This window comes from Bison bison, unplaced genomic scaffold (assembly GCF_000754665.1).
Source record: "Bison bison bison isolate TAMUID 2011002044 unplaced genomic scaffold, Bison_UMD1.0 scf7180017864380, whole genome shotgun sequence".
Lineage (NCBI taxonomy): Eukaryota > Metazoa > Chordata > Mammalia > Artiodactyla > Bovidae > Bison > Bison bison.
This window is the reverse complement of record NW_011494952.1, coordinates 5,349,118-5,364,579: the sequence shown is the minus strand read 5'-3', so window position 1 is coordinate 5,364,579 and position 15,462 is coordinate 5,349,118. Positions and strand designations below refer to the sequence as shown.

Below are 15,462 nucleotides of genomic sequence, written 5' to 3'. Positions count from 1 at the left end.
CCCAGCTCCGCCGCGGTGGCGACCGCCGCTTGCTCTGTGACGTTAGCAGCCTTCGCGGCTATTTATATCCGCACGATTGGATTTCATTCATGAAACCCGGGCCTGGTGTGTCTGTGCGCTAGGGTGCGGGTTGCAAAGGTGCCTTAGTTTTTACGCAGACCCTGGGGGTGGGGTGGGGGTGGGGTGGGGGCGGGCTCGGAGGCTGCCTGCCGGGGGCTAACGTGTGCCGAGCCTGGGAGACCCCAGCCCTGCAGGCTAGTGGCCGGGAAGGGAGGGGCAGGGCGAGCTGTAGCCTCCCTCGCCCCCGCCCTCCCCACGTCCTCTGTCCCCAGCACCCCACCCATTCGCATACAACTGCTGGCCCTTTGTCCCAGGCTTTGGAAAAGTAAGTTGGGCCACTAACCGGCTGGGCAGCATGGCTCTCTTCCCCCCAGGAGCTGACCGGCCGCGGACTCCAAGGGAGGACATTGGCTTTTGTTTCAAAACGGAGCCCAGCTGCTGACTAAGAGCTGCGTTAGCCCAGCCTCCTCCTCCCCTGGGCGTTGCACGTGCTGCCCGGCTAGACTCTGGGTTACCTTCCTCTGTGACTTGGCTCGTGGGGTCCCTGCAAGGGGCGTAAGGACGCACCGGCTGCCCCCGACCCGAGTAAGGAGGAGATTTACAACCTTTTATAAATGGCTGGGTGAGGAAGTGAAATTGACTTCTGACCGCTTGTGGGTTGTCAGAATTCTTGGATACCCTGCTGAACTCCTCCTTACTCTTCCAGGCTGTGAGCTCTGAGGACGGACCAGAGGCAGTTTTCATGCATGCACATAAAAGATGTCTGTTTCCTACAGAATGTCAGGTAATCTGTGAAGCTCTAAGAAGGTGACAATGAACGCAACCAACCCGGTGCTGGCCCCCAAGGCACTTTCTTTTCAGCCAGCTATTAAAATTAGTATGTTTTACACCATCTCATTCCCATCCTCGCAATTAGGGGCAAAGGTATTGATGTGTTCAGCTAAGGTTAAAGGGTTTATTCATTTGTGCTGTGATGTGCTCAGTCGTGTCAGACTCTTTGCTACCCCATGGACTGTAGCCAGCCAGGCTCCTCTGTCCTTGGAATTTTTCAGGCAAGAATACTGGAGTGGGTTGCCATTTCCTACTCCAGGGGAATTTCCTGACCCAGGGATCGAACCTGAATCTCTTGCATTTCCTATGTTTCCTGTGTCTCCTGCATTGGCAGGCGGATTCTTTACCACTGTTGTCACCTGGGAAACCCTCATTCATTTGATAAACCTTTATTGAGGAGGCTAACTGTGTCCTAAGGGCTGGGGATACAAAGATGGCAACAATGTGTCCTTAGTCCTCAGGGAGTTCTCAGGTAATGGATTTGCAGAGCTGGGAAAGAAGGACCCATATTCTACTGCAAAGACTGTCTCTGTGTTGTCCCTCAAGAAACAACATCAAAAAGATGATAAATGCAAACACACTTCTCCTACCTCAGTTTCCTCCAAGAAACCATAGGCTCCCCAGATGAGTTTTACTACACTGGATGTTCCTACTCTTCCCCATTTGTTTATATTCCCTTTGGAGACCAAGTCTTGCCTGGTGCTCTCTGAATTCCCCAGAGACCCCAGAATATAGTGACATTCAATGTTTTTACAAGGAAAGGTATTAAGGGCAACCTTCTTTTTTAAGCCATCCTCACTGAAGTGTCTTTGAAAATAGAATTATTAGTCTCTAATCTTTAATACCCAGAAGAGAGGACAATGAAAAGTCAGATTATGGGGGTCTACTCTAAGAACCTCAAGACAGACACATGAGGGGGTGATCATTTACTTGGCACAAAACAGACTTTGCTTAGTCTATATAAAAGTGACTCTATTTTGAAAGGTTGAATCAATATACCTTTTTTTTTCAGTAACATATTTCTTGGGAAAATTTAATTAACCCTGCTCACTCCTAGCAATCGCTCCTCTTTAGTGCAAGCCATTTCTCATCAGACTGCAATGGGAGATGAGAAATAGTATAGAAACTCAAAAGAAATAGCAATCAACATGTATTATGGCCTTTACATCTGGCAGGCAATGGGCTAGGCCAGGAGGTTTCAAACACATTTTTTCAATTAAGCCTCACACTAGTTGATGAGGTAGATACCCTTATTAACATAACCATTTTAAAGATGATGAAACTGAGGCACATAGAAGTAGTTTTCTGAAATTTTGACAGTTGCATTTGCACCTCGGTCAGATTATGCTAAGGCATTATTATATCACTAACTGGCCTTTTGACATCCTGCTTTTTCTTAATTTCTTTCATTTCCTCAGTTATGAATTAAAAAGTTAAACGCCATCTTTAAGCAGCAGGTCAGTCAGTCAGTTCAGTCACTCAGTTGTATGCAACTCTTTGTGATCCCATGCATCAGGGTCTTTTCAAATGAGTCAGTTATTTGCATCAGGTGGCCAAAATATTGGAGTTTCAGCTTCAACATCAGTCCTTCCAATGAATATTCAGGACTGATCTCCTTTAGGATAGACTGGTTGGATCTCCTTGCTGTCCAAGGGACTCTCAAGAGTCTACTCCAACACCACAGGTCAAAAGCATCAATTCTTCGGCACTCAGCTTTCTTTATCCAACTCTCACATGACTACTGGAAAAACCATAGCCTTGACTAGATTGACATTTGCTGGCAAAGTAATGTCTCTGCTTTTTAATATGCTGTCTGCTGCTGCTGCTGCTGCTAAGTCACTTCAGTCGTGTCCGACTCGGTGCGACCCCATAGACGGCAGCCCATCAGGCTCCTCTGTCCCTGGGATTCTATAGGCAAGAATACTGGAGTGGTTGCCATCTCCTTCTCCAAGGCATGAAACTAAAAAGTGAAAGTGAAGTCACTCAGTCGTGTCCGACTCTTAGCGACCCCATGGACTGCAGCCTACCAGGCTCTTCTGTCCATGGGATTTTCCAGGCAAGAGTACTGGAGTGGGGTGCCATTGCCTTCTCCGAATATGCTGTCTAGGTTGGTCATAACTTTTCTTCCAAAGAGTAAGCGTCTTTAAATTTCACGGCTGCAGTCACCATCTGCAGTGCTTTTGGAGCCCCCCGCAAAATAAAGTCTCTTATTGTTTCCATTGTTTCCCCATCTATTTGCCATGAAGTGATGGGACCAGATGATATGATCTTCATTTTCTGAATGTTGAGCTTTAAGCCAGCTTTTTCACTCTCCTCTTTCACTTTCATCAAGAGGCTTTTTAGTTCCTCTTCACTTTCTGCCATAAGGGTGGTGTCATCTGCATATCTGAGGTTATTGATATTTCTCCCACCCTCTTGATTCCAGCCTGTGCTTCACCCAGCCCAGCATTTCTCATGATGTACTCCGCATATAAGTTAAATCAGCAGGGTGACAATATATAGCCTTGACCTACTCCTTTCCCTATCTGGAACTAGTCTGTTGTTCCATGTCCAGTTCTAACTGTTGCTTCCTGACCTGCATACAGATTTCCCAATAGGCAGGTTAGGTGGTCTGGTATTCCCATCTCTTTTCCACAGACTTTTCCACAGTTGGTGGTGATCCACACAATCAAAGGCTTTGGTCAATAAAGCAGAAATAGATGTTTTTCTGGAACTCTTGCTTTTTCGATAATCCAGCGCATGTTGGCAATTTGATCTCTGGTTCCTCTGCCTTTTCTAGAACCAGCTTGAACATCTGGACGTTCATGGTTCACGTACTGCTACAGCCTGGCTTGGAGAATTTGGAGCATTACTTTACTAGCCTATGAGATGAGTGCAATTGTGCAGTAGTTTGAGCATTCTTTGTCATTGCCTTTCTTTGGGATTGGAATGAAAACTGACCTTTTCCAGTAAAAATTGGTACTTAAGTATAATTAAACGAACACTATGTCTTTAAACATTCAGGTTTGTACTGCACAAAAGTGGTATAAAAACTTTTGACTACCTTTTATGGTAATTATCTGCCAAAGTCACAGCATTAAAAAAATTCTCACAGTCAAGATACAGAGATGTTTCATATCATAGAACAGCATCATGCTAAGTCTTGGTATTTGCATCCTTTCACCAACCACTAATCTGTTATCCATGTCTAGAATTTTGTCATTTTGAGGCTTGTATTAATGAAAGCATACAGTAGATAATGTTTTGAGATTGAATTATTTTTTACTAGGCAGAATGCTCTTGAGATTCATCCGGGGTGTAGCATATATCAGTACTTCATTTTAATGCTGAGTAAATTTCTGTTGGCTAGATATACCAGAATTTGTTATCTGTTTTCCTGTTGAAGGACTTTTTGAGTAGCTTCAGTTTTGCCCGTAAGAGTAATGCTTCTATAAACATGGTTTTGTAGGTATTTGTGTGAACTTAAGTTTTTATTTCTTTGGGATGAATGCCCAAGAATGCCATTGCTGGGTCATATGCTAAAAAACTGTCAAACTGTGTTCCAGAGTGCCTGTACCATTTTATGTTCCCACTGGTAATATATGAGGGAGAAGGCAATGGCACCCCACTCCAGTACTCTTGCCTGGAAAATCCCATGGATGGAGGGGCCTGGTAGGCTGCAGTCCATGGGGTCACTAGGAGTCGGAACGACTGAGCAACTTCCCTTTCACTTTTCACTTTTATGCATTGGAGAAGGAAATGGCAACCCACTCCAGTGTTCTTGCCTGGAGAATCCCAGGGACAAAGGAGCCTAGTGGGCTGCCGTCTGTGGGGTTGCACAGAGTCGGACACAACTGAAGCGACTTAGCAGCAGCAGTAATGTATAAGAAATCTACTTCCTCCATGTTCTCATCAGTATTTGGTATTATTACTCTTAAAAAAATTTCATTTGTTCAATAGCTTTTTCCGGACAAATTATGGTGGTTTTAATCTGGATTTCCCTAATGACTAATGATACTGAAGAACTGACTCATTGAAAAAGACCCTGAAGCTGGGAAAGACTGAAGGCAGGAGGAGAGGGGACGATAGAGGATGAGATGGTTGGATGGCATCACGGACTCGATGGACATGACTTTGAGCAAGCTCCGGGAGTTGGTGATGGACAGGGAGGCCTGGTGTGCTGCAGTCCATGGGGTCGCAAACAGTAGGATAGGACTGAGCGACTGAACTGAATGATACTGAACCTCCTCTCATGTGCCATTATATCTTTTTTGCGGAAATATCTGTTCATCTCTTTGGCCTACTTTATAATTGGATTTTTTAAACTACTGAATTCTGAGAGGTTTTTTTTTTCCCCAAAAAGTATATTCTGGGATCACAGAACTTTCAAACTGCAAAATAAATACTCCTTCAAGGTAACACCATTTTCAATCCAGCCACTAGCATCCAACATTTCTACTGCCATTCGTTTTAGAGAATCTTCTCAGGTATTTACATTAAGTATTCTGAAGTACTTACATAAAACTCCTTTAGAGAGGGTCTTTCTCTATTATTTAATAAACCTACTCCTCATCTGTCGGTAACCGACCCGCAGAACCTGGCTGTCACGTGGCCACTGCCGAACTAGTTCAGGCCCCGCCTCCGTGCAGGCGCAGAGGCCACTTCCGGCGATCTGAGCCAGGGATGCAGCTAGGACTGCAAGAAGCTTGAGCGGGGCTTGGTTTGTGCGGACCATTCATCGCCTTCTTGGATGCAGAATGGGGTGTTGTACTTGGCTGTTTAAAGGATGTCATCCTGGATGGCAAGTTCCAGGTGTTAGGCAGCAAATTTCATGGACAAGCACTACCAGTGTTTGAAGACATGCACCTATTTTAAGGAGTTTGGTAGAAAAGTGTTTGGTAGAAAGATAATGAAAAACAGTTGCCCGAGCATATTCCCAGAGTTAACAGGGGAACAGCCAACAACTTTGCGGTACTTTACAGATCAGGTGGCTGGAGATGTAGTAAAGGGGGTATGCTGGCTTTTGAAAAAATGCATCTGGACTAGAGAACTAAGTAAGGCCCGTGGGCACTGGACTTAAGCATTGGCTTAGGGATGACTTTATCCAAATTGTCTTGCACGCTGGCTTTCCGGAACGACCACGGCTATGGCTCCCACCTCCAGGCAGTGGGGTCAGTCTTGACGGAGCAGGCAGGAGGCTGTGTGCCTCTCCAGCGAATGGTGGCAGAAAGGAAAGACAGACCCTGTTTGGGGCTCTTTATTAGTGGGGAAGTAAACGACCTGACCCTCCGAAGACCCTTTGTTTCTCCTGAAACTTGTATTCTGGATCTCTAGTACTTCCGCCGGAGTAGGTGTTTCTCCCAGATGTCAGACTGCTCTGGGACCTGACGCTGTTCAGCATTCCATCCGGGGCCCCCTCCTCATTTCTCTTGGCTTTGATATCCACATGGAATAACCTTGCATCAGGAACCCGTTTCCCCAGTACCACAGGCAGGCTTTGCCCGAATCACTTTCAGTTGGGTAACGAGAAGACCCTTTAGCCTCAGGAGGCCAGCTGTATGAAGTTTTGACTAATTGGGAATTGATGTCAGCTGTGAATCATACCTGCTCTTACAGTCTTTAAAGTTCCTATTTTCTAGAGAAATCCAAGTTAGTCTTGGCTGTGGGAATCAACTAAAGGAAATGTTCTTTACCTGAAAGCTACAAGTGTAAATTAACTCCCAGTCTTGAGTTTGTAGTCTGGTTATCACTGTTGACCTTGATGCGGTTTCTAGTGGATCCCGTCTTGGCATTTCCTTTGTTACCCATTTAAAGATAGAAGCCTTAAATACAGTGTGCTTTTAGTTGTCAGTTCTCTGAAGGTGGAAATTTTTTTGCACTAGAGTTCCTTTTGTGACTGGGCAACAGTGGATATAGGCCCTGCGTTGGAAATAGACAAAGAAGTATTCTTTGCCTAGAGCATGTTAAATGTATTTGTGCAGGTTTGCATAAAATCCTTTCTCTGGGGATTCCTTCATTAGGTTTTGTTGGTGGGTCAGGTTTGTAGAAAACGTGATTTTTGTGAGCTCCGCAATTGTTGCTACATTTATCTTCTTGTCACAGTCTCTCTTACCAAGATGACTGTTCACCGGTCTAGCTCAGCATCTGTGAGAGGAGGTAGCAGACAGCTTTTATGGGCCTCTGTCTGGCTTTGTTTAGTACAGAGCTGCTAATTGTGAAACATGTATATCACATCTCTAGAAAGAAGAAAAACAGTCTAATGCACATTATTTTTGATTAAAAAAAATGGAAATCTGTATTGGGGAAAAATATGCATGTGAAATGGACATTTGTTTAACAGAAGCTATGTTCCTCATATTACAAAAGGTATTAGTATCAGGCTTCAATTTTACCTGATTACAAGTAAATGACAAGATTTATATGTTGTGGCATTTTTAAGGCTATCTTGCCTGACCAACTGTGTCATGCCAAAAATACAAAACTGTTTCTCTTCATGACATGAGTTAAAAAAAAAAGAAAAACAAAAACCTCAAACCAAAACACATTAAGGGGAGCGTAGAGCAGGGAAAGAGTAGGACATGGAATTGTATTTTTCCCATCCCACTAACTGGTCCTATAATTCTGTGTTAGTCCCTATTGCATTTCAAATTTCCATGTGTAAAATGAAGATGAGAATAATAACTTTCTAAAGAGTTGTTGAGACTAAATGAAATAACGTCTGTGGAAAATGTCTTGTAAAATGTGAAACTCTCTACACACTGGTAAGTGTAAAATGACTCATCCTGAAGCCATTTAAAAATCCTATGCAGCACAGGGCATCCTTGCATTTGGGAGTACAAAGATCAGTCATATAGGAACTGTATCATTCCCATAATTCAGCCCCCAAGGCTGACTGTAAGTATTATACAGAATAGCCTCCACCGACTTCTCTCCATAAGGCAGAAAGTTTTTGAGATTTGAGTTTTTTTGCTTTGCCAGTGACTTGTAATTGCTGCATTTCCTCCGCACCCCATCCTACCTATAGAAGTCTGCTAAACTACATACAGAAACTAGAAAAATACATGGACTACACACGCACACACAAAACCGATTTCAGAAAACGATTCTGCCTATGCTCCTGTCACATTTTTCTGCTTACTGAGCACCTCTAATATACATGTCATTTAATCTTCATGACACCATGAGAATTATTATCTCAAATATGAGAGGTGGGAAAAGTGAAAGTGAAAGTCGCTCAGTCTTTCCAACTCTTTGTGACCCCAAGGACTATACAGTCCATGGAATTCTCCAGGCCAGAATACTGGAGTGGGTAGCCTTTCCCTTCTCCAGGGGATCTTCCCAAACCAGGGATCAAACCAGGGGCTCCTGCATTGCAGGCAGATTCTTTACCAAATAAGCTATGAGGGAAACAAGTGAAGTTTATTAGAAGGTGACTTGCTCTCTGTTAGCAGATGAGGAACCTGAATTCTAACCCAGAATGCTAATCCTGACCTTCTGACCACATGAAAGTAAATACTTTGAAATTTAGTGTATAAGTACACAAGCTGGAATCAAGATTGCCGGGAGAAATATCAATAACCTCAGATATGCAGATGACACCACCCTTATGGCAGAAAGTGAAGAGGAACTCAAAAGCCTCTTGATGAAAGTGAAAGTGGAGAGTGAAAAAGTTGGCTTAAAGCTCAACATTCAGAAAACTAAGATCATGGCATCTGGTCCCATCACTTCATGGGAAATAGATGGGGAAACAGTGGAAACAGTGTCAGACTTTATTTTTCTGGGCTCCAAAATCACTGCAGATGGTGACTGCAGCCATGAAATTAAAAGACGCTTACTCCTTGGAAGGAAAGTTATGACCAACCTAGATAGTATATTTAAAAGCAGAGATATTATTTTGCCAACAAAGGTCCGTTTAGTCAAGGCTATGGTTTTTCCAGTAGTCATATATAGATGTGAGAGTTGGACTGTGAAGAAAGCTGAGTGCTGAAGAATTGATGCTTTTGAACTGTGGTGTTGGAAAAGACTCTTGAGAGTCCCTTAGACTGCACGGAGATCCAACCAGGCCATCCTAAAGGAGATCAATCCTGGGTGTTCATTGGAAGGACTGATGCTGAAGCTGAAACTTCAGTATTTTGGCCACCTCATGCAAAGAGTTGACTCACTGGTAAAGACCCTGATGCTGGGAGGGATTGGGGGCAGGACGAGAAGGGGATGACAGAGGATGAGATGGCTGGATGGCATCACTGACTCAATGGATGTGAGTCTGAGTGACCTCCGGGAGTTGGTGATGGACAGGGAGGCCTGGAGTGCTGCAATTCATGGGTCTCAAAGAGTCAGACACGACTGAACAACTGAACTGAACACTTAAATTATGGGTGGTGGTGGTGGTTTAGTTGCTGAGTCGTGTCCAACTCTTGCCACCCCATGGACTGTAGCCTGCCAGGCTCCTCTTGTCCATGGGATTCTCCAGGCAAGAATGCTGGAGTGGGTTGCTATTTCCTTCTCCATGTAAATTATGGATATACTCTACTTTAAAAGGAATACAGTTTTTTTATTTGTTTGTTTTAGAAACACCAATGACCTGGAAGGAGACCTACCAGTCAATCCCTAGAAATAGAGGTGAATTGTGAGGCTTTTTCTTTTTGTCAGTACTCTACTTTCATAATGGTTCCTTATCTAAAAGCACCGAGGACCTGACTCTTCCTTTGAAGTCAAGAACGTGTCTCCATGCACACAACTGCAGTCTCTCCTTAGCTCGGTCAATATGTATATTCATCATAATATTTAACGGGACCTATGATTTACTACTTGGTAAACTCGCCTTTATGAACAAGTAGTTAACTGCACCACATGTGAGTGATATAAGCAGTTAAAGATGTTCAGGATCAACATTGAAGGAGAGCAGTCCCTTAGCTTGTAAACATGAGCTGATAACTCCTAGGGTCAGAGACAAAAATCTCACTTCCTTTCACCAGATCAACTTTAAAGGAGCCTGGAGTTTTGGGTGAAAGTGCAGTGTCTCTGTTCCCACAGTCCTTGAATAGCGCTGTGGGTGAGAAAGCCCATAGTAAATGGTTTATAACAAAGGTGAATGATAAAACTTTCACAAGGTTCCTTAGTTATAGTTTCTTCTAGTTAGTCCTATCTACAAAGCATGTATGTGACTTAAGACTAAACCTCAGTTTTAAGGGAAAATTATCCTTTATGGCTTTATTTATTCCACAGTAACCACTGCCCACATTACATTGATCATTCACAAAAGGGCACTTTGAGACCATACAACTGTTTTGTAAAGAGTAAAGTATAATATGTAAGGTACTAGTGTGGATGAATAATAGTCATAAGTACTGTGATAACCACCTGGCTTGTTTTCTGAGATATTGATAATCATTTCCTTAAATTTATTTTTTAATGGAATATAGTTGAATTATGATGTCAATTAATGCTGTACAGCAAAGTAAGGCAATTATACATGTATATACATTTACATTCTTTTTCATACTCTTCCATTATGGTTTATCACATGATATTGAATATCGTTCCCTGTGCTACTCAGTAGGACCTTGTTGTTATCCATTCTATATGTAATAGTTTGCATCTGCTAACCCCAGCCTCCTATTCCATCGCTCTCCTACCTCTCTCCCCCTTGGCAACCCTTAGTCTGTTCTGTGTGTCCCTGGTTCTATTTCTGTTTAATAGATTCATTTGTGTCATATTTTAGGTTCCACATATAAGTGATACCGTATGATATTTGTCTTTTTTTTTTTCTGACTTCCCTTAGTAGGCTAAATTCTAGTTGAATCCATGACCACATGGCTTCCCCCCCCCCCCGCTTTTTTTTTTAACACCAAAGCATTTTGTATTGGGGCATAGCCAATTAACAATATTGTGCCATTTTCAGGTAAACAGCCAAGGGACTCAGCCATACATGTATATGTATCCATTCTCTCCAAACCCCCTTCCCATTCAGGCTGGCACATAACATTGAGCAGAGTTCCATGTGCTAATATAGTAGGTCTTCGTTTGTTATCCATTGTAAATATAGCAGTGTGTACATGACCTTCCCAAAGTCCCTAACTATCCCTTCCCCCAGCAACCGTTAAGTTCATTTTCTAAGTCTGTGAGTCTCTTTCTGTTTTATACGTTTATTTGTATCATTTCTTTTTAGATTCCACATAGAAGGGATGTCATATGATATTTCTCCTTTTCTGTCTGACTTAGCTCACTCAGTATGACATTGTCTAGGGATGACCACCTGACTTTTTAATCTGTAATGATTCTAGTTAATATTTAGGTAGCAACCACTATGGGTTGGGCATGGTGCAGCATGTTTTACTACCTCAGTCCAAGTAATACTTCTTTTTAACAGTAAAGATGATATACCATCTGGGCATGGAAATAGTTCTTCTGCTTTCTGTGGAAATGAATTCATCACAACTGTTGCTGTTATTAACAAGAGGTTTGTATTGTTTGATTTTTGCTAGGTTTGATGTTTCTCCCTAGTAATACATTTTAGGTGGCAAATGGATGGGAAAAAAGCATATATACCCTGAACGATAGTTTACAAATAGAAACACACAGGCACCTGAAAGATGCCTGAAAATTTTCTTTATATTTGGACTCTTGCATATTATACAAAAAATGGAGGGCTGAGATATTGAGAGATACTCGAGTGCCTTCTGAATGGTAAAAATTTATGTTCAATATAATTTAAGCTTTAAATGTATTTTGATGTATTCAGTTTTATTTTGACTTTATCAGTTAAAAATTATAAACTTAGCTAACTCTGTTATTTACAACACTTATTAACCTGTTCATCGCCTTTCTTTATTTTTGGAATTGGTATTTCCTGGTCTTATCAACTAGAGTGTTCAACAGAGAAGACAACTTGGTTGGGAATTCAGACCCCTGGGTTGAGAGTTAGGAATTGAGGTCTCAAGACTGGCTGTTAACAACTCTATGGGAGAATTTCCTTGGGCAAGTCAAGTCACTTCTCCCAGGGCCCAGTTTCCTTATCTCTGAATTGAAAGCCTCAGCCTGGAGTACCAAAGTTCATGGCAGTCCAGAGTGAATACACTTTGCATGTTGAAATTATTACAAAAAGACGGAAGACCTAGTGACCTTGAAAAGCAGTTTACACTTCTCTTATTTTGAAAGATTAAAAAAAAATATTCAACAAACATTGAATGAATTCTTTCCATTTACTTATTACTAAATTAAGCTGACAGTTTCATTAGTTACTGATGGCTCTCATTTGGCTTGGGGGTCAGGGTTGCTAGATAAAATATAGGACACTCAGTTACATTCACCTGTCCCATGCAATTTAGGGCATATTTTAAAAGTATTTATTGTCTGAAATTCACATGTAGCTGGGTATCCTGTATTTTCATTTGCTAAATCTGGCAATTTAGTGGATCAGAAAGGGTGAGGAGAGGGGAGCAAAACTAAATTGAAGGAAAACTGACAAGCATTTTTGGAATTATCCAGTTGTGAATTTACAAATAATCAGAAGGAGATAAAAATGAATTAGTCAAGTAGCATTTTCCAGAGTTTATTCTGTTGGACCAACCCTGAACGAAACTCTGTTAAAAAGGGAAATAGTCCTTCCTTTATAAATGTTAAAGTAAGTTGGAGAACTACTTTATATTTTATCTTCTTCCTAAGGGAAGTTATTTTTCTTATTGCAAGACTTCCCAGGGCGTTTATAGGTGAAAGTTAGCTGTGCCTTCCTCAGAGGGAAATACTCTCTGTTGAGCTGCCTGTGCTTATTTAACCAGGATCTCTTCTTTGTGGTCCTAGAATACTATCAACAACCACAATGTTCTTGAACACACTTGTGAACATCACAGTTAATAAAACCACAACAGTGTACTGCATGGGTCAGTCATTCCAAACAGCACGGAGGCTTCTTCCTGATTGGGTAGACATGTGGGTCATTGTGGTCAATTATTCAAGGAGTAACTGTCCTGGGTTACTCCAAACCACAGATAATTGCCAACTATCATTACACAGCACAAATGCATTCATTTAAAATGCCAGTTTGGTATATACCAGCAATGCTGATTATAAAACACTGTAATTAGTTAATGTAGCTTGGTGGCAGCTGACCTAGTGTTAGTAAGCATTCTCTCCATCTAAATTTGTTATCTATAACTTGTTAGTGACAGATACTCAAAAGGGTCCAGTGTTTGATTGCAAAGAAAACAGAAACCCATGTATACACTGAGCCTGTTGGTTGTTTGCAAAGGAATGTGACTGTTTTGAAAATTAATATGTACTATCATAGTTGACGAGTTAAACTTTTTGTTTAAACATGTTATTAAATTCGTAGCCATTTTTAGCCATTAATTTTGATCAGTTAACACACTGAAATAACTGTCGTGGGAGTCTACAAATTTTCAGTTGGACCTCATCTGTTAATAGGCTGATAATCCTCTTCGGAGTGACTACAAGTGTTCCCAAAGAATTAGGTGCAGTGGTATAAGCACCACTAAGCCTTAGGAGTCAACTTACATTCCCTCTTTCTCCCATCCTAAAAACTAACCTGAATCAAAGGCTAATTAATAGTGAGAATACTAAAAAAGCAGGTCTACAGAACATGTAGCGTGGTGTGGGGAGGGAACCCAAGGTTTTAGAATAATCACACACTTTGTAATCTATTTCTGGAAACCTCAAAGAGTATTCTTAACAACTTTCCCACTGGTAATAATGACAACAACAATTACAACATGTGCTGAATGTTCACTCCATGCCTGACACGCTCTGTTCCGTGCTTTTTCGGGCTTTATCATGTCATCTTCATGGTAGCCCTGTGAGGTACTGTTGTCCTCTCCATGGTACAAATGGGAAAGCCGAGGAATAGAGAGTTAAATAATTTGTGTAAGATCATATCCTTAGAACGGGGAGTTCAAGGATTAAAATTCTAAGTCTAAATTCAAATCCAAATTCATAACCACTATATAATACTGCTGCAAAGCGGAAGGACTTCCTGTGAGCAGACATCACTTGTGAGTGTATTTTCTCTGCCAGGGCAGACACAGACCCCACCATTAATCAGATTATAAAGTCAGTAATTGGGTCCTCAGAACATGTGGTTAAAAGCACAAGAAGGCTAATGCCGAATTTAGGGAGGCGGAAAAGTCAAGCACGTCTAAATGAAGAAATCACAGGGAACTTGACTTGATACCATTTTTATAAGCATCAAGTTGAAGCCGCAAACATTTGAGTTTTAAGCACCATGTGTTAGAACACTGATATGACTGTAAATTTTCTGAAGATTTGTCCAGTATACAATTGTTAAACTCTGATTTCCTTCAGAAATCAAAGTTTCTGAGCTAGTCTCTTGCAAAAGAAACCCAACAGGTTTTAGTTTTAAAGAGTTTAGGAACTTGATATTGCATAGGTCAGAGGAGCTAAATTTTTTTCTTTTTATTTGATGAGTAAGCATAACTGACTGGCTCCAAATAGGAAAAGAAGTATGTCAAGGCTGTATATTGTCACCCTGCCTATTTAACTTATATGCAGAGTACATCATGAGAAATGCTGGGCTGGAAGAAGCACAAACTGGAATCAAGATTTCTGGGAGAAATATCAATAACCTCAGATATGCAGATGACACCACCCTTATGGCAGAAAGTGAAGAGGAACTGAAAAGCCTCTTGATGAAAGTGAAAGAGGAGAGTGAAAAAGCTGGCTTAAAGCTCAACATTCAGAAAACCAAGATCATGGCATCTAGTCCCATCACTTCATGGGAAATAGATGGGGAAACAGTGGCAGACTTTATTTTTGGGGGCTCGAAAATCACTGCAGATGGTGACTGCAGCCATGAAATTAAAAGACGCTTACTCCTTGGAAGGAAAGTTATGACCAACCTAGATAGCATATTCTATCTAGGTTGAAGAGACATTACTTTGCCAACAAAGGTCCATCTAGTCAAGGCTATGGTTGTGAGAGTTGGACTGTGAAGAAAGCTGAGCACCGAAGAATTGATGCTTTTGAACTGTGGTGCTGGAGAAGACTCTTGAGAGTCCCTTGGACTACAAGGAGATCCAACTAGTCCATCCTAAAGGAGACCAGTCCTGGGTGTTCATTGGAAGGACTGATGCTGAGGTTGAAACTCCAATACTTTGGCCATCTCATGCGAAGAGTTGACTCATCAGGAAAGACCCTGATGCTCGGAGGGATTGAGGGCAGGAGGAGAAGGGAACGACAGAGGATGAGATGGCTGGATGGCATCACCGACTCTATGGACATGATTTTGAGTGAACTCCGGGAGTTGGTGATGGACAGGGAGGCCTGGCGTGCTGCGATTCATGGGGTCGCAAAGCGTTGGACACAACTGAGCAACTGAACTGAACTGAAGCATAACTGGATTAAAAGGTTGTGTAGATACAAACTTCTAAATTAAAAAACAACAACAACAAAAAACTCAAGATCAACCAACAGGAAAGAGTAGGAATTTATAATAAAAGTGACTTCATTTTTAAAATTAATGTGGTAACATCTTCATGGTGGTAGCACATTCATATGGTGGTCCCCAATGAACCACACGTCTCTGTCGGGGGGAGGTCCCTCCTGGAAGAGGCTGGCCTT

The 15,462-nt window shown here is 41.9% G+C and overlaps 1 protein-coding gene across 9 annotated transcripts in view; it reads right to left on the bottom strand.

Annotated features, from left to right (window-relative positions):
- RHOBTB1 (Rho-related BTB domain containing 1) overlaps window positions 1-15,462 on the bottom strand; it is a 140,127-nt gene that overhangs the window by 74,045 nt on the left and 50,620 nt on the right. For 3 of the 9 annotated variants that reach the window (XM_010857426.1, XM_010857421.1, XM_010857428.1), the window contains exon 1: window positions 404-529. The exons of 4 other annotated variants lie outside the window; for them this stretch is intronic. The gene's annotated coding sequence lies outside the window, so the exon portion shown is untranslated. Of the gene's footprint in view, window positions 1-403; window positions 534-15,462 lie in introns of those variants that run through there. 2 more of the 9 variants (XM_010857433.1, XM_010857431.1) reach the window with 2 other exon arrangements.